At 40.4% G+C, this 23,579-nt stretch overlaps 1 long non-coding RNA gene across 1 annotated transcript; it reads right to left on the reverse strand.

Annotated features, from left to right (window-relative positions):
• Window positions 1-15,884: 15,884 nt before the first annotated feature.
• On the reverse strand, window positions 15,885-23,579 carry LOC146398778 (uncharacterized). The gene is made up of 3 exons (XR_014817292.1): window positions 22,609-23,579; window positions 19,670-21,830; window positions 15,885-19,213 (listed from the first exon to the last, which is right to left on the reverse strand). It is a non-coding gene; the product is annotated as an uncharacterized LOC146398778 (long non-coding RNA).

Below are 23,579 nucleotides of genomic sequence, written 5' to 3' on the forward strand. Positions count from 1 at the left end.
TTGTATAAATGAGAAAACTCAAGGAGTTATTTTGCAATACGGTCCATCTCCTATGCGCCACACTCTACACCTCACCTTGGGACATGGTGGAGTCTAGCTGTAGGTGTAGAAGCAAAGGTGGGTGACAGATGTGGGTCCTGAGGGGGACCTACTGTCTTGCACAGCAAATGCCTCAGGAGGGGCCGATACAGTTTCCTCAGGCAGGTGGGGTGTAGAGGTGGCTTCTGCCGGGAGCAGACTCTTCCATTGGCAAAGACGACTCATTAGAATTTAAGGGCCTAACGTCCCCAGTTTCAGTAGGGTCTCCCTACATGTTTCCATTACAATCTTCAGGATCCCAATCTGCCCCAATTCATGCCCTCATTCAGCAACTGACACCCCATGAAGCTGGAGTTCAAGATGCGTTTGGCCACTGAAAGGCTACAAGAGACGAGCGTCTTCTTTCAGGCACACAGAGAAGTATTTAGGTCATTTATGCATTGCTTAACTGGAAATTCAAGTCCCTTAGCTCATCCTTTCTTTTCCAACTTTCACTGCCACATTAGGAGAAAGCAGCCAGTCTCATGTTTGCCTGTTTGAGAAAAATATTCACAAGTATTGTACACGCAGATATCAAGACTCTTGCTTCTTATAAGCAGTCAATTAGGAGGACCCTATGGAGATACACAAAGTATCAACATCAAGGACCATCAGTGCTCTCTTTACCGCTGGAAATAGAGTCATTAAGTAGAACTCTTAAATCCAACCATATTACAGGGCCAGTTCCAGAGACACCAGACCCAATTCATCAAGTTCTCCTTAAAATTCAGTTCCTCTAAAATCAGTCTCAGTACCAAAATCGGTCTTAGGGTTCTCCGGGGTGGGGCGGGGGATGGAGGAATCAAGAAGACCCAGGAGAGCTAATGCATTGTTCCAGACAAAGTCTGAAGGCCTGAGAACCAAAAAAGCTTATGGTATAGTCCATTCCAGAGGCACACAGCCTCCATGTCCAGGAAGAGTCAAAGTTTCACTGCGCGGTATATCCAAAGGAAGGACAAAAACCTATGTCACAACTTGAATGAAGGCAGGAGGGGTTTCCAACTAGTCAGGTGAGGATCAGCCTTTTGAGCTATTCATGCCTTCGACTGATTGGACAAGGCTCACCATATTAGGGAGGGCAATCTTTTTTACTCAGTCTATTGACTTAAATGCTAAATTCAGTGAAAACTATTGCATTTGGAGTGGCTAAGCAATGAGATCCTGCTGTATAGCACAGAGCGCTGTATCTAATCACTTGTGAAGGAACACGATGGAGGATAATATGAGAAAAAGAATATATATATGTATGTATGTGTAACAGGGTCACTTTGCAATACAGCAGAAATTGATAGAATATTGTAAATCATCTATAATTAAAAAAATTAAAAATAAACAATAAATGCTAAATCTCCCAATATTCTCACAGAAACATCCAGAATGATGGTTGACCAAATACCTTGACACCCTGTGTCCCAGGTGAGTTGACACACAAAATTAACCATCAAAGTTATTCCAAGAGGACTATTCCAAGGAATGGTAGATGCAGTGTTTGGCCATAAATAAGGAAAAATTGTATAAAAGAGAAGAACTCTTTAAAAGTCGATGAGATTTGTTAGTTATATGCCTACAGCAATGTTAATGAATTCTAATGCGTTACTATCTCATAGGATATATCATCATTGAAGAAGTCTTGGTGAAGAACCAAATAATATATATATTTTTCAGTAGAACATGGTTTCAGTAGGAGGAGGAAAAAGTGTATCATTTTCTCAATATAAATAGAATTGACGGTATTCATAAAATAGCTAAATAATTTTTCATGTGGAGACAAAATTCCCTGTAACACATTCAGCCAAATGTTTCCACAAGATGTTTAAAGACGCTATTGGAAGGCAGCTTAATAACTCCTGGGTTAAATTTAGGGCTGCACCCGCAGCATATGGAGGTTTCTCAGGCTAGGCGTGGAATCAGAGCTGTAGCTTCTCGCCTACACCACGGCCACGCTAGATCTAAGCCGTGTCTGTGACTTACACCACAGCTCATGGCAACGCCAGATCCTTAACCCACCTAGTGAGGCCAGGGATCAAACCTGCAACCTCATGGATACTAGTTGGATTTGTTTCCAACCAGGAGGATGGATACTAGGTGGAAGCTGTACCACAATGGAAACTCCCAAAAAATGGTTTCTTTTTTTTTTTTGCTTTTTAGAGCTGCACCTCTGACATATGGAGGTTCCCAGGCTAGCTGTGGGATTGGAGCTTCAGCTGCTGAAAAAAAGTTCTCTTTAAGCAAGACTCTAAGGGCCTTTGGTGTCTCCCTTAGCCTTGTGAATCTTCACCAAGAAGATTTAATGAATACCTTTTTCCAACTGTATTGCCTGGTCTTTCTGTCATGGAGCATTTCACAGTTTAGTGTCCTGTGAAACACAAGGGCTTCTCTTGGGTATTTTAAGTTTGAAATGTTTCTAATGTTCCTTTCAATTTAAAGGATTAAAAATATCTCGTTATGTGATGAAATGGTTATAATAATAACATCTTATATAAGTATAGCGCTAATTAGTTTCCAAGTGTTCTCACCACAATTACAGCATTTTACCTTCACAGGATTTTTGTAAGGCAGGTATAATAATTCTCACACAAGAACAAGAATTTAGGACAGAGGCAATTTAAGAGACTTGTTCAAGGTCACACAGCTAGTTAGGAATAGAGGTTGGGGTTGGAGTTTTTTTCAGGATACCAAGGCAAAAACTCTTTTCCTGTAATTCAAATGTTTCTGCAGCATTTATTTCTGCATTTATACATTGACGTCTATTACATTACTTGCATATGGAGTAGATTAGTCACTTCTGAAGTCTAGACAGGAAAATGACTTTTAGCCTTCTAAGATAGGGGTTCTACTACTATTTTTACACACAGATGATGGTCAAGTTTCTGGAGTACTTGGGCCTCAGTTTCCTTGTTAGTAAATGGAGGTTAGAAAAAATTCCACCATCCCTTTTCAAAAACCCTAGGGTCAGATGAATTTCTCAGTGCAACTGACAAGGGCTTAACTCCACAATATATGAGCAACTCATGCAACTCAATGACATATTATCTGGGGTAATTCACTCTATGTTCCTTATATTATATGACAACTACAGCGGTATGCATAAAAAATACATTTTCCCCCCAGTGAAACATATAAATATTTACACTGACTAGGTTTAGTTGAAGACCAAAGATTAACCTCAGGTCAATTCAGCTCAGAATTTTATCACCAAGCATATTTTGCCATAAAATGAATGAAAACAGCTTTCGGTTACCAGAAGCTGTCCCAGTCAGTTTGCACTGCTAGGACAAAATACTATAGATCAAGTGGCTTGAAAACAATAGAAAAGTATTTCTCACACATTTGGATCATAGATATGCAGATCAGAGTGGTTCTGGTCAGAGTCCTGCCTGGGGCTGCGGGTCGATGACCTCTCCACGCACATCCTCCCAGGACAGAGAGCACAGAAAGGAAACGAGCTCTCGCCACCAACTCTTTGAAGGGCACGAATCACATTCACGAGGGGTCCACCCTCATGATCTCATCTAATTCGAGTTACCTGCTCAGAGCTCCCACCCCAATAGCATCACACAGAGTGGGTAGCATTTCAACATATGCGTTTTAAGAAGACACATTCAGTCCGTCACAAAGATTCCTGGATATCAGAACTATGATAACAGATATAAGCACCCACCCTAAGGACTGTTGCAAAAATACAAAGACATATGCACGTTAGAGCACGTAGGACAGTACCTGGAACACACTGAACCTCCAAGGCACAAAAAATGCCAGCTATTCATATCATTATTATGATTATGAACCAAAATTGCTTTCATTACATTCTTCATAATTACACTTCTTTAAAAACATCCCCAGCCAACATTTCTACATCATGAAATTTAGGAATGAGCAAAAATGCCTGACATCGCATTTTGTGAACTCATCTGGAACTTCCATGTATACATACCTTTTGGGGTAATTAACTTCGTATTAATGTATAAGAAAAGGGAAGTAGAGGAGTTCCCCTTGTGGCTCAGCAGGTAAAGAACCCAACTAGTATCCAGGAGGATGCAGGTTTGATCTGTGGCCTCCTCCTTGGGTTAAGGATCCAGCTATGCTGGATGTAGGATGCAGGATGCTGGATGCGTTCAGATCTGGTGTTGCTGTGTCTATGACGTACGCCAGCAGCTGCAGCTCCAATTTGGCCCCCAGCCTGGGACCTTCCATATGCCACAGGTGCAGCCCTAAAAAGACAAAAAAAAAAAAGAAGAAGAAAAGAAGAAAGAAAAAAAGAAAAAGGAAGTAGAAATCACAATGAAAAGAAGTCTCCAGTGAATGATAATCTTCAAGATGAGGAGTTTTATGGTCACACTACCCTGAATGTGCCCGATCTTATCTGATCTCAGAAGCTAAGCAGGGTCAGGCCTGGTTAGTACTTGGATGGGAGACCACTGGGTGTAACAGGTGCTACAGGCTTTAAAAAAAAAAAAATTCAAGATGATGACACAATACTAATTTAACTTCAAAAAAACTCATGCAATATATTTTCATCTTTTCTCATTATAAGAGGAAACACTAGGGAACATTCTTACTCAACTCTGTGCATTCTAGTGCACTGTCTAGCACAGAAGAACCAGATGCCTACTTATTGCATAAACAGATTAATGAGACATGAAGCCCCACTATCTTACAAAGCTAATAGGTACTCAGACTTTCAAAATAGTCCTCACTGCTCTTACAGAATTGAGTCCCAGAATCATACATCTCTCACAGGGCAGCATGATGCAAATTTACTCCTGAAATATGTGGGCTTTAAAAGCCTTTATTGCCGAATTGTTCACTCCCAGATAAAGCCTTGGAAATCATGAAATAGGATGTGTAATTTACTGCCCCGACGGGTTAGCTAATCCAAATGATAAGGAGTCAATGCTCATAGGCTGGGATAAATGGGACTTGACACAGGAGGATCAGGAAAAAGCAGCCATTTAGTTTTTTTTTGTTTGTTTGTTTTTGTTTTTGTTTTTTTTTTTTTTTTTGGCTTTTTGGGGCCACACCTGCAGCATATGGAAATTCCCAGGTTAGGGGTTGAATCTGAGCTGCAGCTGCTGACCTATACTATGCCACAGCCACACAGGATCTGAGCCACATCTGTGGCAATACTGGATCCTTAACCCACTGGGCAAGGCCAGGGATGGAACTATATCCTTGTGGATACTAGCTGGGTTTGCAACCCACTGAGCTACAACAGGAACTCACGAGAATATGTTTAAAAAGGTCTAATTTCAAAATATTCATTATAACAAAACCATATTTATTTTTTAAGAATAAACATTTAAATTACTGAAAGCAGAGAAAACAAATAGTGCTCACCCTTTTCATTGAAATTCAACTGCTATATATCAATAATACATATATTATACACATGTGTGTGGCGGGTGGTGAGTGGGTGGTGTATGAAAATCACACATGCAACTGGCTTGAAAATAGTTTTTTTGCTGAAACTGGTAAGTATTTACCTTATATTAGCTGCACTATTAATGCTTTTCTCATTAAAGATTTTCTCAGTATATAAAGAAGAGTAACCTTTGTTACTTTTGTTGGCAGTTTGTTCTTCTGTTTATTCATGACCTTTTCATTTGCAGTGGATCTTGATTTGCTTGTTTTCTCTTTACAGTAGCACCTCTGACATGTGGAAGTTCCCAGGCTAGGGGCTGCATTGGAGCCACATCTGTGACCTAGGATGCAGCTTGTGGCAATGCTGGATCCTTAACCCACTGATCCAGGCCAAGGATCACAGTTAAATGAGTTTGAGTTTGTCTGTGGCATTGGCAAATTCAAAAGTAATCTTGTCAAACAGAGAAGATCAAGGGCTACATATATTGAGCCATTCAATTAGGGCTTTTATAAAATAAAAAAAATAGAAATGAAACATTCAACAGTGGAAGTTGTGTCACGACCGAACTGCACTGCAGCCTTAAAACTGTTTTCAGGAGTTCCCGTCGTGGCGCAGTGGTTAACGAATCTGACTAGGAACCATGAGGTTGCGGGTTCGGTCCCTGCCCTTGCTCAGTGGGTTAAGGATCCGGCGTTGCCGTGAGCTGTGGTGTAGGTTGCAGACACGACTCGGATCCTGCGTTGCTGTGGCTCTGGCGTAGGCTGGCAGCTACAGCTCCAATTAGACCCCTAGCCTGGGAACCTCCATATGCCGCAGGAGCGGCCCAAGAAATAGCAAAAAAACAAACAAACAAAAAAAAAAACTGTTTTCATTTATTTTTTTCCTTTTACTGCCTCGCCTGACACATATGGAAGCTCCCAGGAGTCGAATGCAAGTTGCAGCTATGGCCCATGCCACAGCCCCAGAAACAGCAGGTCTGAGTCACATCCGTGACGCATGACACACCTTGCGGCAAGGCCAGATCCTTAACCCACGAAGCAAAGTCAGGGATAGAACCCGCCTCCTCACGGAGACTATACTGGGTCTTTAACCCACTGACCCACAACAGGAAGTCCAAGGCTACATTTCCAAAGATTGTTAAATAACCACTTGTCTATGTAATAAACTATTACGTGAAAAAGCAGACATAAGATTGTTAAATCAACAGGACGCACATGTATTTGCAAATACATAGACGAATGTTTAGAAGGCAAGTTATGCCCATGTTCAGGGTAGCTGCCTCTGGATGGACGAGAGGACATACGGAGTGTGCCCGCTCCTCTGCACTCACCAAACAAGCAGATTTTTATGTTTAGAGAAGTTCACAACTACAATATCCAAATCACATTCGTTCCTATGTAATATAAGCTAATCATGAGTTCCGTCCCTATGCAAATCATCAGAACTTTTAAGCCTACCGTCAATTGTGAACTATTCATTTTGCAGAAAAAAGCCAGAGAAGGAATGCGAGTGGGAGAGAGTGAGTTCTTATTCTACGAAGCCTTAGTCTCTGCACATTTACACAAACACACCCCAGAGGGGTCTCTCCCACTAAGTTAAGATTCTGAAGTGACTTTTTCTTTCAACAAATATTAAGAAATGCTGATCACTGCCTGGCTTTTGCGGTTTTCCTTTAATGAAGAAATAAAGCCCACAATGGAGAAGATAATTCTTCCGCTGAACAGGTATGTGATTCGCATCACATATGGAAGCTCTGTGTAATGAAGTGGAGCCTTTGTCTTTCTCTGCCTTCCAGAAAAAAAGAAAAACCATCACTTGGCCTGCTAAATGCTCACTTTAAATACTTTTGCTGATTTTTTTCGCAACAGAAGCCTACTGCCTAGAAAATCAATAGCAAAGACTAATAACAATCAATTTCTGAAAGTGGAGAGATTAAAAAATAATAGATTAAATAAGCAAAAAGATTTAAAGATCATGCCTGCTAAACCGAGGAACGTTTTTAGTTAAAGTCTGCGATGTTTTCATACGGGCTAATGCAGCATTACATCTGTACATTTCAACATACAGTGGACCCTTGAGCAGCACGGGTTTGAATTGTGCAGGTCCATTTACACATATATTTTTCTCACTAAATATAGTTAACACAGTACCAAACACAACTTCCTACAAAGACTCTCTTAAACTTGAAATAATTCCATTTTATAGGAGTTCCCGTGGTGGCTCAGTGGTTAACGAATCTTATCTCCATGAGGACGTGGGTTGGATCCCTGGCCTTGCTCAGTGGGTTATGGATCCAGCGTTGCTGTGAGCTGTGGTGTAGGGTCGCAAGACACAGCTCAGATCCCATGTTGCTGTGGCTGTGGTGTAGGCCGGTGGCTGCAGCTCTGATTCAACCCCGAGCCTGGGAACTTCCATATGCTGCAGGTGCAGCCCTAAAAAGACAAAAAGTAATAATAATTTCATTTTATAAAACTTGGATAGGAAGCAAAAGAGACCCTCTGAGTATCATTAAATGAGAAAGTATATCACTTGGCTCTTGAAATTTGTGAACCACTGGCCCACCTCAGAGATACTGTGGGTTTGATGCCAGACTGCAACCAAGCAGGGCTTTGCGGGGCTCCTGGAGACAAAAGCCTGCATCCCAAATTTCTTGTTCTTAGGAAATGGGCCTCATGTAGCCTCTATGGCCTTCTCTGAGTTCTAAGAGGCAGGTTCAGACAGCTGCTGATCAGGAAAGGGAGGGGAGGCAGAGACCAGGGAGGGACAGTCAGGAAACCACAGCACAGCCGTGGGGCAGGATCCTGGTTCCCCCTCAGAGGATGTACCTGATTATGTAGGCATCTAAGGAGGACTTTGAAATTGGACACCTTAGAGTCCTTCCTTGTGCTTCTCCTGGGTTTAACTGCACCCTAAACACAATCACCTATGAAAGCTGAAGATGAGGCACCCTGAACACACTTGCCTGGGGGTTAAAGATTATTAGCACGTGATGTTTTTAAGGAATGTTCCTAGTTTGTCCTCATCTCTGATTAAGATGCGCTTTTCGCAAGTACGGTTATTCTAGGCAATAACCCAAAAGACCAACAGCAGGATGAGGCCGAGATCTCTGACACGAGTGTCCAAGACTAAGATTCCCCCAGAGAAGAAAGTTTGTTTGCCCCAACCCTGATTCATATCTGAAACCCTTTTTTTCTCCTTTTGATCTATAACTTCCCCAAAAGAGGGTGTGGGTTTGATCCCAGGCCTTGCTCAGTGGGTTAAGGATCCGGCGTTGCCGTGAGCTGCACTGTAGGCTGGCAACTACAGCTCCAATTCGACCCCCTAGCCTGGGAACCTGGGAACCTCCATAGGCTGCCTGTGCAGCCTAAAAAGACACACAAAAAAATAATAAGATCAAAGAGGCCAAGCATTCTTATAGATCCTTCTTATCTTCAAAATTAATTCAACAATACTTTTCAGTGATTGTAAATAAATCAGCAACTGTCAAAGATGCAACAATCCATAGATGGAATCGACTCCCTCAAGGGTCATACAATCTAATTTCTTACATGTAAGTGTGGATTTTTTTTCCATTCAGTGCATCCACATAACGAAACATTCTGATTTCCTTATTAACAGGATTTGTTTTACTGAATCTCTTCATTTTATGTCCACACTTATCCTTAAAGACTAAATTTTCTTTGCTCCAGTCTCATGATCTTACCTCGAACTAATAAGCAATCCACTCCTAAGCTCATATACATGACGAATTAAACCATTTTGATAGTAATTCCTAGTAGTGGATCTACTTTAAAAGGAAGAAGAAAGGAAAGAAAGAAAAAAAAACAGAAAAAAAGCTGCTTTGAAAATTTGCAATTTGCAACAACATGGGTGGACCTGGAAGGTATTATGCTTAGTGGAATAAGTCAGATAGAGAAAGATAAATACTGCGTGGTACCAGTCACATGTGGAATCTAAAAAACAAAAGAGTTCCTGTCCTGGCATGGCAGGAACGAATCCAACTAGAAACCATGAGGTTGCGGGTTCGATCCCTGGCCTTGCTCAGTGGGTTAAGGATCCAGTGTTGCCATGTTGCCATCCGGTGTAGGCTACAGCTCTGATTGAACCCCTAGTCTGGAAACATCCATGTGCGGCAGGTGTAGACCTAAAAAGACAAAAACGTAAAATATTTTTTAAAAATAAATAAAAAATAAAACCAAGGCATAAATTAACAAAACAGAAACAGATTCACAAATATAGAGAAACACCTAGCGGTTACCAAGAGGAGGGGGCTGGGGGAGGGGCAAGAGCGAGGGAGATACTAAAAGGTACAACCTACTTATTTATAACATAAAGACAAGGATATGTTGTACTGCACAGGGAATACAGCCAATACTTCACTACTTTAAATGGAGTAAAACCTGCAAAAACACTGAATCACTGTGTTGTATACCTGAAACTAATACTGTAAATCAATTGCATTATATATATATATATTTTTTAAAGAAAGCTACTTAAAAATCCATGAGTTTCTATATGTACAAAAAGTAGCTATTTGGGACTTCCCGTTGTGGCTCAGTGGGTTAAGGACTTGACTAGTATCCATGAGGATCCGAGTTCGAGCCCTGGCCTCACTCAGTGGATTAAGGATCTGGCATTGCCAAGAAGGGTGTAAGTCAAAGATGGGGCTCGGACCCTGAGTTGCTGTGGCTGTGGTGTAGGCCAACAGCTGCAACTTTGATTCAACCTCTAGCAGGTGTGGCCCTGAAAATCAAAAAAAAAAAAAAAAAAAACCTCAAAAAGTAACTATTTGGAGCGTTTGAGTCTATTGTAAGTTTGTCACATACGCAAGTTTTACACTTGCCCTTCGGCTCTTATTCACAATTCCTTCCAGAACAAAAAGATGAGCTTTCTAAAACTATCCAATAACCACTCCATAGGCAAATTTTAAGGTTTTCTTGAAATTCTCTATCTCCAAAAAGTAAACCAAGAGCTCTTCGAAATTATTTTTAATTTATAATTAATGGATCATGTCATATGAAAAACAAGGTCATATTATAAAAACACACTTCAGACAGTTCAGCCATTCTTGTCACTCCTTTTCAGACCTTTCTTTCTCTTTAATATACTAACTCCATTAACGAATATCTATTACGAGATTTTCACCCCTGGTTCATGACGCTTTAGAATGCCCATCTTCTGCCCACATGAAGTGCACAGGCAAAGACCTAACAGCAAACTTTAGAATATTATGAGGTGCTACATGTAATGATGTTATCAACAGCATCCGTTTCCAATGGTCTTTCTGCTGGGATAAGAGACTCAGGGCACATTTGTCAAAATTACACATCAAATTATTTCACTCTGTCCTCCTCCTTTTTCACCACCCCCTCCTCCATTTCACACCTTCAGAGCACTTTCATTGCTCTTAGGTAGAGCCCACTGGGACTGCGAAGCCCTACCTAATATCACTCTGCTTATCACAGTAGAGATATCTCAAGCCACTCTCTGCCTTGCTCACTCATGCAGATACACGCTTCTCCATTTTGTACCTTCAACAGGACAAGGCCTCGCAGGCCTCATCAACTTTGGCCACTGGCTTTCTCTTATTGCCAGTTCAACGACGGTCTCCGCAGAGCAGCTGCTTCTTGGAGCCCTCTGGTGGTGCAGTGGGTTAAGGAGCTGGCCTTGTCACCGCAGCCTCAGAACATCCACATGCCCCAGGCACGCGCACACACACACACACACACACACACACACACACAAAATAAGGCGCACCTGCTGCTTCTTGACCATTAAATAAAGTAACCCCAAAGACCACCAGACACTCTTCATCATGTAACTCTTTATTCCCTTAAAATCTGTACCGTGGCAGGTAATTATGTTACCTACTTAACTGAGAGAGTTTATTGAGGGTTCCCTTACCTTGTCCCCTAAGTAGTTCTGCCTACTTTTGTATGAGGAAAAGGATCATTTCTATGTGGGAATTCGGCAAATGTGTGTGATTAACAAATGACCCAAAAAGTGAATACAATTTGAGAGAGAAGGTGAGTTGGGTGTGCAGTGGGGACACTAGACTGGATGATCTGAGGTCAGAGATTTACCGGAGAAGATAGCGTGGGGAGTGCCTGTCCTGGCGCAGTGGTTAATGGATCCGACTAGGAACCATGAGGTTGCGGGTTCCATCCCTGGCCTCGCTCAGTGGGTTAAGGATCCGGCGTTGCCGTGAGCTGTGGTGCGGGTTTCAGACACGGCTTGGATCCCACGTGGCTGTGGTGTAGGCCGGCAGCTGTAGCTCCGATTGGACCCGTAGCCTGGGAACCCCCATACACCGTGGGTGCAGCCCTACAAAGTAAAAAGAGAAAGAATGAAAGAAAGGAAAGAGGAAGGGAGGGAGGGAAGGAAGGAAAGAAAAAAGAAAATAGCTTGGATTGAGCCTGGAAAGACCAGCAGAAGTAGTTCATTAGTTCAAGACAATCCTGAGAAAGATCTTCCAGACTGTCTGGAAGGCCAAAAAAAAAAAAAAAAAAAAAAAAAATTTAAAAATAGCATGATGAAGTTTTAGGAACAAAAGAGAATCTCTAGCTCAATTTGGCAAGAGCATAAATTGCAAATTGTCGAGGGGTGGGTCTTGAGTTTTCTAATATAACTAAAGCAAGGGAATGAAAGCCCTGGTCTGCCATGGTAATGACTTGCAAAGTGTATTTACTTATAAAGTAGGTCAAAGTAAAGGACTTGCGTGGGGAAGTTAATTTTAAATAGAGCGCTCTGATGGCCATGTCTGGGATGCTTTCCCTGGTTTCCAGTTTAAGCCACTAGAGAGGTAATCCATGCCTTTCACTGAGACAGAAAATAAAGAGGACGTTGTACTGTGAGTGAAAGATAAGAGTTCTATTTTAGACTTATGTTTCAAAGTGACAAAGAAGTATAGGTTTCCAAAAGACAGAGAAACAGACAAGTCTTAAGACCTGAGCTAGACTGAGGTTGGAGGACATGCCAGTATTGGAACTAGTCACAAATACTCCAGCTCTTTTCACAGGAGATTACCCTTCCCGGTCCCATCGTTGTAAGGCAAGGCCATGTCGATGAAAAGTGATCAGCACTGATGTCACATCTGCAAAGATGCTTTAAGGGACAATATGTAATTTACTACTTCCTTGAGGGATCAGGAAGCATGCTGATGCCAGCTGATCAGTTGATTTAACCTTTATTGAGTCAAGACACGGAGATATTGGAGGCTAGCTTATCACTACAAAAAAACCTACTCTCTTATTATGAAAGACATTTCCTGTTATCCACTTAGGTGTGGTAATTAAAGTCATGAAAGCCAATGAGATGTCTGAGAATGTGTAAGAAAAGTATTCTAAGAACAAAGCCGACAGAATGCCATCACTTGATCAATCAATGAATGTCCTCAAATGTCACTAATTAGGAGCAGTTTAAAGAAAATTTAAGAGACCAGTGTCATAGAAGAAAAAAAGGGGGGGGATGGATTTTCAAAGGAGAGATACCCAATAGAATTAAACACAACTATTCAAATAAAGTAAGAACTGAAGAAGGACCCTTGAATCACTTGACCTTGGAGTCAGTGAGGACTTGAGTGGGAGAAGTCTTCTTGGAATTGCTTGAAGGTACAGAATAGTAGCTTTAGGATTAACCAAGAGGTAACAATTACTTTTAAGAAGACTTGCTACCAAGGGTAAGATATTTTCCATATAAGGAAGAATACTCTCAGAAAACTAAAAACAGAACTACCATTTGATCCAGGAATCCCACTGCTGGGCATCTATCCAGAGAAAACCATGACTTGCAAAGACACATGTACTCTGATGTTCACTGCAGCACTATTTACAATAGCCAAGACATGGAAACAACCTAAATGTCCAGCGACACAGGAGTGGATCAAGATGTGGTACATATACACAATGGAATATTACTCAGCCATTAAAAAGAACAAAATACCGGCATTTTTTGCAACATGGATGGACCTAGAAACTATCATGCTAAGTGAAGTCAGCCATACAACGAGACACCAATATCAAATGCTTTCACTGACATGGGGAATCTGAAAAAAGGACAGACTGAACTTCTTTGCAGAAGAGATGCTGACTCACAGACATTGAAAAACTTACGATCTCCAAAAGAGACAGTTTGGGGGGTGGGGGATGTGCTGGGGTTGTGGGAAAAAAAAAAGATATTTTCCATATAAGGAAGAATACTCAAATGATGAAAACAGTTTGAATTGATCATCTGAATTTCTTTTGTTTCATTCACCCTTTAATTGCATCAATAGACATGAATACTACTTGTAACAATAGCACATATTCAGTAACTCAAGTGGGTGGAAAATGTATACAATTCAAATGAAAATCAGTGTAAGTGACTTAGTCCAAAGCAGAATTTTTACATGAATTACTCCACTAAAACTCTATATAGATTCCATCAGAAGTACAGCCAATATATGAGGATAAAAGACTTGCTTATTTAGCATGGTGAAGTTGCCTATATCTACACATCTGCACATACATACATGTTATACCTGTGCTGATACTGAGAAGAATGACAACAGTTTGGCGAACTCTGTTTCATCCCAGTATCAAGCTTCTCTACCTTTCCGGAAGGCAGTAATACTTTATGGTGAAGAAAACATGTGCTCATGGTTATTCAATATTTCTCTTTTTTTTTTTTTTTTTTTGTCTTTTTTTTGCTATTTCTTTGGGCCGCTCCTGTGGCATATGGAAGTTCCCAGGCTAGGGGTCGAATCGGAGCTGTAGCCGTGGCCTACGCCAGAGCCACAGCAACACAGGATCCGAGCCTGCGACCTACACCACAGCTCACGGCAACGCCGGATCCCTAACCCACTGAGCGAGGCTAGGGATCGAACCCGCAACCACATGGTTCCTAGTCGGATTCGTTAACCACTGAGCCACGACGGGAACTCCTCAGTATTTCTCTTAAAGCTGACTTGTCCTACAAATTGAATTTGCCCAACAGGGAGGCCCATGTGTGTATTTTTCATATATAAAATGAATTACCATTTAGTAAAATACAGTATTATAGCCACATTTAGACAAAATTTTAAAATATTGGCTATTTTGGAGTTTCTGCTGCGGCACAGTGGGTTGGGGATCCCACATTGCCCCAACTACGTTTTGAATTAGTGATCCCAAATCTACTCTTCTTTAAAAGCAGGGACCCTTAATAACTGCTATCTTTTGCAGGAGTAATAGGTTCAAAAAAAAAAAAAAGCAAAGATTAAATAGCTCTGACTCAATAATTGAGATGATCAATTTATAGAAAGAAATGGATGGAGAATTTTCTGAGCCTCAGAAAATATTTTGTTGTCTTGTGCATGAGATACCATCCTGAATATCAATCGTATTTGGAAGCCGTTTATGTTGCTGTTAGGCTTAAAATGGAAATTTATGCAGCCATTAGAGAATTATTTGTGTCAAAATGTAGCGAATCGGAGATAATGCAAACCCAGGATATGCTTTTAGAGGGGACGAGACCCGCGCAGACTCACTGAAGCTGCTGGATGAAGCTCTGTGTGGTTATGGACCCTGTCTGTTAAGGCCGCTGTGATGAGAAATTTGATTATCTTTGCTAACAAGGATCCTGATAACAAAATCATCCTTTCTTAATCAGACGTTCTTCCCTTCCGGATATAATTAAAATTTGGTCCTTCCAAACTGGAAGCCACGATGGACTATCACACAAATGAGTTCATAAAATGAAGCTATAAAAGAAGGTATTTAATTGTTTTTAGTCACATAACACAGTTGCCCAAATAGCATTCCACTCCTAAAAATGTCAGAGCCATCCTCTTTGGATATGCCAACAAAGTGATGAAAAATTCGTACCATAAAGTCTGAATAATCATGCAAAATGTTAGAAGTTTTTCTCCAGCATTAACTCTGTTTATACAAGTGCTCTACACAGGAGATCTGAGCCCCAAAACCATTATTCTTATCATTATTATCTCAAGCAATGCTTCTTAAATTCTGGTTTGCAGGCCAGTGGAAGACGGAAAACTAATACAGTTCATGACAAGATCAGTATATTATTTGACAGTAAGTGTTTAGGTACTTTTATTGCAATATGGCATCACCAAGATGTCCAAGAAAGTCCTTTTCATTTTCTATGTTTTGATGGCTTTAAAAGACTTATTCTCCCGGGGGGAGAAAAAACATAGATAATTTGAGAAGTGCAGGGGTACTGCTTACTTCTGTATATTTAGGCAAATGATTTAATGGCATACACACACACAAGATACTCAGGGCGTTATGCGGTAATGAATACCAGCTAAGTTTTTAGTCATGGAAAAACCTAAGTATACACACGTTGAGTTTTAAACGACCTTGGAGACATTTACCACATAATTTCATTGATCCAATTCTAGGTTAGTGGACCCAAATTAGAGAGTTCAATCGCTTCTCTCTTTTATTCTCTTTTTGTTTCACTCTTTTTTTTTTTTTTTTTGAATATCCTAAAAGTAGCTGATAGTTAGCCTCTGACCATTTGGCTCCCATGCGTATCTACAGTTGACATTTATTAGTGACTTTATTTGATAGTGAGATAAGTTCTATTATTATTATTACAAAAATGTAATGCAACTAATAAAATGCTTGAGTGTGTTTCAGCTGAGATCCCACATTGATTGACACCCCGACTGGTACTGGTTCATGTTCCTAGTCTTAGGGCCGTCTCTTCAGGAAGTTAGTGATGCCTGGATTGTTTTGCATCAAACAGTTCAACTGCTCTCTGTGGATGAACTTACTAATGCTTAACTGGGAGAAACAGCTCTTCACATACATAGATGCTTATCCAACCTCCTCCACACAAGAGAATCATAAAGCTATTGGTTTGCTCAGAAAATGTCCATATACTATTATATGCACACTGCGGGAAGTGGGATGACTAGCCAAAAGGAACCTGCTGTGTGGCACTAGAAACTCTACCCAATAGTCAGTAATAATCCAAAAAACAATGTATACATGGAAGGATAACTTGATCCCCTTGCTGTACAGTGGGAAGAAAAATAATAATAATCCATATGAGAAAAGAATCTGAGGATTTTGGTAAATGCAAGTGACGTGCACTGGGGATTTGTATGATAAAGCTTGAAAATGCTGAGCCCTAGGAGTTAGGGAGGACAGGCACCAGCTTAGACAAAGATTAGAGCATTACACGTTTGTGCCACCATCTCAAAATTCTTCCTCCCATCTCAAGTAGTCAATATTTAATACATCTCATAGCCGCAGCCTGTGGAGCACGACGTATTTTTTATATCACGATTTTATTTTAACTCAATGAATTTTATTATATTTACACTGGTACCACCATCATCACAACCCAATTTTTTATTTCCCTCCCAGCACAACATATGTGGAACAGAAAAAAGTTTCAGGGAACAGGGCCACATAAACAGACGATGAAACATCCCCAGAATTCAAAGTGATGAGTGGCAAACCTTTGGCAAAGATACGGCCACTGAACACGTCCCCAGAAAAACTCAGTTCTCAAAGTGAACTTTCAGAAACTGCAAACCCAGGGCACTCTCTGCTGTAAGTAGAGAGAGTTCTGACCACACTGAGTTCAATCTCAGCCCGAACTGGGATGGTTACATGAGCATCGCCCCAGGCAATTTGAGCAGAACTATAAAATACAGACCACAGACGCTAGATGCGAAAGCTCTCACTGATTTTCCATTCCCTTCACAATTAACGAGTGCGAAATTATTTGCCAGAAATGCTCAAGAATATAATCCCAGGCCAGATCCCCTCTGGACTTCTTTTAAGCTTATATTGTTCAAATTCCGTTATCCATCCAGTCCTGTTCTGTTTGCTTATCTGCTTTGTTTTGTTTGGCCTTATGCTTGTCTGGGCCAGGCTATCCTCGGATTTTGTCAGGACTCATTAATATTGATAGAAAAAAAAATCAAAGAATCTTGAAGAGAAAATGTCAGGCAAATGATTTTATTTTCATCTTTGATGAGAAAGATGTTCACACCCACTTATTCATGGCCATTAGGACCATAAATTATTTCAAAGCTCTCAGAAAAGAATTTAGTGCTGAAAAAATAAAAAGTCACCCCGACAAGGGATTCCAAGTTCATGCATTTATTCTAAAGAAACGACTTGAAATTACGCAAGAAAAAAAAGGATTGATGGACACGCCACTGTGGCACAGTGGGTTCAGAATCCACCTGCAGTGGCTCAGGTCGCTGCTGGGGCATGGATTTGATCCCCAGCCTGGAGCAGTGGGTTAAAAGATCTGGCACTGACACAGCTGCGGCGTAGGTTACAGCTACATACGGTTCAGAGTCAGTCCCTGGCCTGGGAACTTCCATATGCCACAGGTGCAGCAAAAACAGAAGAAAGAAAGAAAGAAAAAAGAATTGCTGTTCAAGGGTATAAATTAAAAATAACCGCAACTTGTAACTATAGGGAAATGAAATGTGTACTCTTGACTGAATATGCAGACATCTAAGTAATATGCACCGAATTACAGCGTTAGATGAAAGGAACAAATGCTATTCTATACACATATAACCACAACGATATAAAAACAACGAAATGCATGAAGGATATGTAAGCAAATGTAACCTCTGCCTTCTTTGTAAGACTGTGAGTAACCTGCCATTTCCACAGTGTTGTATTTTCCACATTTTCTGCAATATGTATTATTATATAAACATAACTACATTTTAATTTTCAAATAATGAAAAGATCATCCCTTAGTTGATCCCAGAGAAGATCACATGGCAAGAACCTGAGAACTACTGTTATTCACAGGCAACTGTCAGGATAAGTATGAGCTAATCATGCTACCTGAGACGACTCAAACTAGCAGCCTTCTCTTGGTCTTTGGGGCTCCAAAAAGCATCAATAAAATGCAAATACATTATGCTGGTCCCTTAGCACACAGCCATTACGCCTCTGAAGCTATCAATGCTGCTATCCATGTCTAATTTGATTCCTCTATGAAGAGGAAGGCCCAGGAAAAAGGAGAGTTTGGAGAAACTGTGTCCTTTAATGCTAGGGTAGAAAAGAAACTTGGGAAGCATGAGACCTCGTTTCGGAAACCCAGTTAAGACACATATCACATACAGCTCTAGATACTATCAGCTGTTAGATCCGCTATCACCTCAGTGAGCATAACAAAATTTTATTACATTGTAATTTTTTTTCTTTTTTGGCAGTGGCATGCAGTGGCTTGATGTAGGATCTCAGTTCCCTGACGAAGGACTGCACCAAGGCCGCAGCTATCAAAGCACCAAATCCTAAAATTGGAAATGCTGCCAATTAAACCATGTCACAATGCTACCTGTAACTTGAAATTTGTATTTATTTTCTTCACTGTAAAAGCTGTAGTGGACTTTCTTAAATATATATCAGTTTCATTCGTATATACATACACATACATACACATATATATGTGTACATTTGTGTGTGTGTGTACATATACAGGAAAGTAGGAGCAAAATGAACTGATGAGAATGTTTCTAACATGACTTTCTGAATCCAACTCTTTTGACTAACTTTGCCATTCAGAGTCATTTCTGTCTGCGTTTTTCACACTATATCATTGAGTTGGCAATGAACCAATCTACCAAATTTTCCAAGTTTTGATGCTGTCACTTTCCTTTTTTTTTCCCTTGGTCTTTTTAGGGACGCACCTGCAGTACATGGAGGTTCCCAGGCTAGAGGTCCAATCGGAGCTGTAGCCAACAGCCTACACCACAACCACAGCATTTCGGGATCCAAGCTGTGTCTGTAGCCTACACCACAGCTCACAGCAATGTCGGATCCTTAACCCACTGAGTGAGGCCAGGGATTGAACCCACATCCTCATGGATGCTAGTCGGGTTTGTTAACTTCTGAGCCATGATGGGAGCTCCTGAAGTTGTCACTTTCTTAATCATATCAGAAGGTATCAATGTGAGACACACAATCCTTCCTCAAGTGGTTCTAAAATAGTCTGTGGGCTGAAACGCTGAGGGAGCATCATGGCCTACTTGGGAAAAACAAGCTTGCACCTACAGGGACAACTAAACCATGACAGCTAACCAGCCAGGGGTGAGTAGAAGCCTCCAGACATGATAAAGCACATCCCAATTTGGGGAGTTCTCGTTGTGTCTCAGCAGGTTATGAACCCGACTAGTGTCCATGAGGATGCAGGTTCCATCCCTGGACGTGCTCAGTGGGTTAAGGATCAGGCATTGCCATGAGCTGTGGTGTAGGTCACAGAGAGCGCTTGGAGCCCAAGTTGCTGTGGCAGTGGTGTAGGCTGGCAGCTGCAGCTGGGATTTGACCTCTAGTGATGCACATGCCACCCTAAAAAGCAAAAAAAAAAAAAAAAAAATCCCAATTTTGTATAAATTAAATTGCTTTTAAAAAATGCATCTCAGAATCTATGTAAATAAGGTAACAAGATAGTGGATCATACGCTGGGTGCTATGAGGCATTCTCTGGTTGAAGAATCCTCCTGGGAGGGGAGGATAAGAGCAGAAGGCAGTTTGTAGGGGAGGCAGCTTTGTGAGGAAGACTCATGTGGCCACTCACAGCCTAACATTAATTCTCCCACATGAGCGTAGCTGGTACTATGCTTCTCATTTTATAATAAGGAAAGATACCCAGTGTTTCACATATAGTTAAAAATGGACAGGACTAGAATTTCAGTCTTCTGATTTCTGGAACAATCTGTGTTGCTCTATCATCATGGACACATCCACTATAACAGATACAAGTTAATTAACATATGCAGATATGTTAATTGGATATGCATACTCCGTAGAAGGGATATCTGATTAGATACACATACAGTAACAATTCAAGCGATAGTACGTAACAACAATATCTAACACAGGGGTGTGCAATTAAACTTCATAGAATGTTTAATTATATATTTAAAAACCAATACTGTTAAAATGACCATCTTTCCTAAGACAATCTGTAGATTCAGTGCAATCTCTACCAAATTACTCATGGCATTTTTCACACAGCTAAAGTAATTTTTTTTTAATTTGTATGGAGACACAAAAGACCCCGAATAGACAAAACAATCTTGAAAAAGAAGAGAGCTGGAGGAATCCCTGACTTCAAACTATAATAATAAGTTACAGTTATCAAAACAATGTGGTCCTGGTACAAAAACAGACATGTAGATGTACCGAATAGGACAGAAAACCTGGAGATAAACCCACACACTTTTGGTCAATTAATCTACAACAAGGAGGCAAGAATATACAACAAAGAAAAGACAGTCTCCCCAACAAGTGGTGCTGGGAAAACTGGACAGCTATATGTAAAAGAATGAAATTAGATCATTCTCTTGTACCATACACAAAAATAAACTGAAAATGGATTAAAGGCTTAAATGTAAGAGCAAATACTATTAAACTACCAGAGGAAAACATAAGTAAAAAAACTCATTGACATGAATTGCAACAATATTTTCTTGGACTCGTCTCCTAGAAAAATGGAAATAAAAAAACAAAACAACAAAGAGGACCTAATTAAACTTAAAAGCTTTTACACAGCAAAGGAAACCATAAACAAAACAAAAAGACAACCTACAGAATGGGAGACTATATTTGCAAATGATGCAACCAATAGAAGACTCATCTCCAAAATATGCAAACAACTCATGCAGCTCAATTGTATACCAAAAAATAAAAATAAAAAATAAAAAAATGGAAGTTCTAAAACAACATTTCTCCAAACAAGACATACAGATGACCAACAGGCACATGAGAAGATGGTCAACATCAGTAATTATTAGAGGAAGAAAAATCAAAACTACAATGAGATGTCACCTCACACCAACCAGAATGACCATCATCAAAAAGTCTAGAAACATAAATGCTGGAGAGGATGTGGAGAAAAGGGCAGCCTCCTGCACCGTCAGCGGGAATGTAAATTGGTACAACCACTATGGAGAACAGTAGGGAGGCTCCTTAATAAACCAAAAATAGAGTTCCTATCTGATCCAGTGATCCCACTTTGGGGCATCTATCCAGAGAAAACTCTGATTCAAAAAGATACATGCACCCCAGTGTTTAATGCAGCACTATTCACAAGAGCCAACACATGGAATCAACCTAAATGTCCATCAGCGGATGAATGAAGAAAGAAGACGTGGTACATGTATACACAAAAAGAATCTTAAAAAACGTTTCCAATTAACTTAGTTACAAAACAAAAATAGACTTAGAGACCTAGAAAACAAACTTATGGTTACCAAAGGGGAAAGGATTAGGAGTTTGGTATTAAAATACACTCACTATTGTGTATAAAATAGATAACCAACAAAGACCGACTGTATAGCACAGGGAACTAAACTCAGTATCTTGTAATAACTTGTAATGGAGGAGTTCCCGTCGTGGCTTAGTGGTTAACGAATCCGGCTAGGAGCCATGAGGTTGCGGGTTTGATTCTTGGCCTTGCTCAGTGGGTTAAGGATCTGGCGTTGCCATGAGCTGTGGTGTGGGTCGCAGACGCGGCTCAGATCCTGAGTTGCTGTGGCTGTAGTGTAGGCTGGTGGCTACAGCTCCGATTCGACCCCTAGCCTGGGAACCTCCATATGCCATGGGTGTGGCGCTAGAAAAAACAAAAAGACGAGAAAAAAAGAAAAACCTGGTAACGGAAAATAAACTTAAAAAAATACACATATACATTTATATGTATATAAAACTGTACACATGAAAGTAAATATTCTAAGTCAACTATATATCAATAAAAATATATAATTTTTAATTAAATCAAAATTTAAAATGAATAAAAAAAATGTAATCATATCTACTTTGGCTACACTAGAGAGACAGTTATTCAAAATGCAAAGCCAATGCATACATTTTATATTACTAACCCCTGAAAGATGCATGCATTTTATCAGATCACTGTATAACTTCTACTTCTCCCTTTCACCCTTCCTTCTATAATACATTTTTTTTTTTTTGTCTTTTGTCTTTTTGAGGGCCGAGCCCGAGACATATGGAGGTTCCCAGGCTAGGGGTCTAATCGGAGCTGTTGCCACCAGCCTACGCCAGAGCCACAGCAACACCAGATCCGAGCTGAGTCTGCGACCAACACCACAGCTCTCAGCAATCCCAGATCCTTAACCCACTGAGCGTGGCCAGGGACCGAACCCGCAACCTCACGGTTCCTAGTTGGATTCGTTTCCACTGAGCCATGATGGGAGCTCCCTATTTTAGACTTTTTCATTCGATTTGTCCACGTTTGTATATTCTTGCTGCTCTTACTTGTTGCCCTCCTCTGTTGTTGGCTTGGCGGAGGGTTCGGTACTCACTATGACATCCTACTAATTAAGTTCAAGCCTGAAAACTCTGCCGACTTAAATTAGATGCCAATTTCGCTTTTGAGCCCTCTCTAGGTATTATGCCTTATATGATCCTGATATAATGACCTCCTCTTTGGCATTTTAAGCATTGGCTGCATTTGAATTTTAACACACATACTTAGCTGTCTACACGAGCATTTCTCTGTTGTAATCAATCACTATCATTGATTAGACTCTTTTTAACTTTCTCTTGAAATATAATAAGAATAGTGAAAGCACCTTACCAATATAATAAAATGTAATAATTATTTACCCTATGGGTGTAAATTATTTAGCATTCATTTTTTTTAATCTCAAGAAATGCAGTAGCATAAGAGAGCAGGAAGAGTATTAAGCTGCCTTGAGGTTAAGATTAAAATAAAGAATCTATAAGTTTAAAAATCAAATGACGGTGTCCTTTTCTTTGCTGTTAACTCCACTGATCTACCCATTATGCTGTTCTCTTTACAAAAAGTTGGGAGAAAAATAGCATTTGCATAGCTCTTTGGAAGATTAATAAGGCAAGGCTTGTTTCTTGTAATCAGGGGTTTTGCCAGCTTCCAGATCCATGTCAATAGCTTGTACAATTCTGCAACCATGAGTGGTGCTAGTAGAATATTTAATAAAGAAGGTCATATTCAGAATGTACTGTATTTTGCTTCTTCCTGACAACATGAATCGGATTACCCTGTGCAATTAAATATTTGCACAAAAGGAAGACGTGAATTCCTTGACAAGGAAGTTAAAGATTATGACAGTTAAAAGCTGCAATGGTGGCATGTGTTCTTTTTCTCTTGGCTGTCATTTGGTCAGGTGC

This window comes from Sus scrofa, chromosome 10 (assembly GCF_054392235.1).
Source record: "Sus scrofa isolate SSC_HxYL_T2T_F1_AM1 chromosome 10, Sscrofa_HxYL_maternal_Yorkshire_Landrace_v2.0, whole genome shotgun sequence".
NCBI lineage: Eukaryota > Metazoa > Chordata > Mammalia > Artiodactyla > Suidae > Sus > Sus scrofa.